This window comes from Triticum aestivum, chromosome 6D (genome assembly GCF_018294505.1).
Source record: "Triticum aestivum cultivar Chinese Spring chromosome 6D, IWGSC CS RefSeq v2.1, whole genome shotgun sequence".
Classification (NCBI taxonomy): Eukaryota; Viridiplantae; Streptophyta; class Magnoliopsida; order Poales; family Poaceae; genus Triticum; species Triticum aestivum.
In genome coordinates, this window is record NC_057811.1 from 480,633,267 (window position 1) to 480,636,802 (window position 3,536).

Here is a 3,536-nt window from a genome sequence, read left to right on the forward strand (position 1 = left end):
GATACTTCTCTGTGATGACCGTAATTTGAGGAGTTCATGTATTCACTATGTGTTAATGCTTTGTTCCGGTTCTCTATTAAAAGGAGGCCTTAATATCCCTTAGTTTCCGCTAGGACCCCGCTGCCACGGGAGGGTAGGACAAAAGATGTCATGCAAGTTCTTTTCCAGAAGCACGTATGACTATTTACGGAATACATGCCTACATTACATTGATGAACTGGAGCTAGTTCTGTGTCACCCTATGTTATAGCTATTACATGAGGAATCGCATCCGGCATAATTATCCATCATTGATCCATTGCCTACGAGCTTTTCACATATTGTTCTTCGCTTATTTACTTTTCCGTTGCTACTGTTACAATCATACAAAACCCAAAAATATTACTTTTGCTATCGTTACCTTTATTTCCATATTACTTTGCTACTAAATACTTTGCTGCAGATACTAAGTTATCCAGGTGTGGTTGAATTGACAACTCAACTGCTAATACTCAAGAATATTCTTTGGCTCCCCTTGTGTCGAATCAATAAATTTGGGTTGAATACTTTACCCTCGAAAGCTGTTGCGATCCCCTACACTTGTGGGTTATCAAGACTAATTTCTGGCGTCGTTGCCGGGGAGCATAGCTCTATTCTCTGAGTCACTTGGGATTTATATCTGTTGATCACGATGAGGAACTTGAAAGACGACAGAACCAAGATTTTGCCCTCAACTACGAGGGGAGGTAAGGAACTGCCATCTAGCTCTCCACTAGATTCTCCTTCCGTTATTAGTAAGCTTGCGACACCTAAACCTGCTACTGCTATGAATTCTGATATGTCGCAAGTTATTGATGATGCCACTTCTGCTATGCATGATACTTATGATGAAACTACTTCTTTGCGTGATACTACTTTGCTGTTAGGTGAATTTCTTGATGAACAACTTGCTAGGGCTAGAGAGAATGAAATTATTGAAGATGCTATTATTGATGATAGCGATGATGAAAGTTCTCCCAATTATTATGAATTGCCTGTTGTTCCTGAGGGTTATGTTATGAATGAAGAAGCTGCTAGAGCTATCTTTGCTTGCAATGATAGATATGATCTAAAGAAATTATTAGCTAAATGGAAGCAGCAATCTCTTAATGCTAGAATGAAACCTGACCCTGCTTTTGCTACTTCACCTATCTGTGTTACTGATAAGGATTATGAATTCTCTGTTGATCCTGAAATTATTACTTTAGTTGAATCTGATCCTTTTTATGGCCTTGAATCTGAAACTGTTGTGGCACATCTTACCAAGTTGAATGATATAGCTACCCTGTTTACTCATGATGATAAATCTCGCTATTATTATATCCTTAAGATATTCCCATTCTCATTAAAGGGTGATGCTAAGACTTGGTATAATTCTCTTGCTCCTGGTTGTGTGCATAGTCCCCAGGATATGATTTATTACTTCTCTGCTAAATATTTCCCTGCTCATAAGAAACAAGCTGCCTTGCGGGAAATATATAATTTTGTGCAAATCAAAGAAGAGAGTCTCCCACAAGCTTGGAGGAGGCTTCTCCGATTACTTAATGCTTTGCCTGGTCATCCTCTCAAGAAAAATGAAATACTTGATATCTTTTATAATGGACTAACCGATGCTTCCAAGGATCACTTGGATAGTTGTGTTGGTTGTGTTTTCAAGGAAAGAACAGTCGACGAAGCTGAATTACTATTGAATAATATGTTGACTAATGAAAATAATTGGACTCTTCCTGAGCCAATTCCTAAACCCACTCCGAAGAAGATAGGTGTTTTAGTTCTCAGTCCTGAAGATATGCAAGAGGCAAAGAAATCAATGAAAGAAAAAGGTATTAAAGTTGAAGATGTTAAGAATTTACCACCTATTGAAGAAATACATGGTCTTAATATACCGCCTGTTGAAGAACCACATTGTCTTGATAACTCGACACAGGTAGTAAAGGTAAATTCTCTCTATAGATATGATAAAGTTGAAATCCCCTCTACTAAATTTCATAGCCCATGCTTAGATGAATTTGATGACTTTATGGCTAGGAAAGAAAGTTTTAATGCTTATGTTGGTAGAGAGTTAAAGAATAATGCTTTCGAGATAGGACGCGTGAGCGATAATATGGCTAGAGTTAAAGGTGAACTCAAACTCATTAGCAAATATGCTTCTATGGTTGCTACTCAAGCTGAGCAAGTACTTAAAGCTCAAAATGATTTGCTTGATGAATTAAATAATAAAAATGACTTTGCTGTTAGAGTGGCTACTAGAACTGGTAGAATGACTCAGGAACCTTTGTATCCTGAAGGCCACCCTAAGAGAATCGAGCAAGATTCTCAGAGAAATAATTTAGATGCACCTAGTCCTTCTAAAAAGAAGAAAAAGAAAAATGATAGGACTTTGCATGCTTCTAGTGAACCTACTGTAGACACGCCTGAGAATCCCAATGATATTTCTATTTCTGATGCTGAAACACAATCAGGTGATGAACATGAACCTAGTAATGATGTTAATGATAATGTTCATGTTGATGTTCAACCTAGTAAAAATAATGAAGTAGAGATTGAACCTGCTATTGATCTTGATAACCCACAATCAAAGAATCAACGTTATGATAAGAGAGACTTCGTTGCTAGGAAACTCGGTAAAGAAAGAGAACCATGGGTTCAGAAACCCATGCCCTTTCCTCCTAAACCATCCAAGACAAAGGATGATGAGGATTTTGAGCGCTTTGCTGAAATGATTAGACCTATTTTCTTACTTATGCGCTTAACTGATATGCTTAAAGTAAATCCTTATGCTAAGTATATGAAGGATATCATCACAAATAAAAGAAAGATACCGGAAGCTGAAATTTCCACCATGCTTTCTAATTACACTTTTAAGGGTGGAATACCAAAGAAACTTGGAGATCCAGGGGTACCAACTATACCATGCTCCATTAAAAGAAATTATGTTAGAACTGCTTTATGTGATCTTGGAGCCGGTGTTAGTGTTATGCCTCTCTCTTTATATCGTAGACTTGAATTGAATAAGTTGACACCTACTGAAATATCTTTGCAAATGGCCGATAAATCAACTGCTATACCTGTCGGTATTTGTGAGGATGTGCCTGTTGTGGTTGCAAATGTCACTATCTTAACGGACTTTGTTATTCTTGATATTCCCGAGGACGATAGTATGTCGATTATCCTTGGTAGACCTTTTTTGAATACTGCAGGGGCTGTTATTGATTGCAACAAAGGCAATGTCACTTTTCATGTTAATGGTAATGAGCATATGGTACACTTTCCGAGGAAACAATCTCAAGTTCATAGCATCAATTCTATTGGAAAAGTTCCAACTATCATTTTTGGAGGTTTTGAATTTCCTCTCCCTACTGTCAAGAAAAAGTATGATATTCTTATTGTTGGGGATGTTCATATCCCCGTTGAGGTAACTTAGTGTCATTCAAAATTTCTCCGGTTCCGTGTTATTCGGAATGAGTTTGTTAACAAGACTTGATCAACCTTGTTAGTGGATTCATTTTGATGATCAT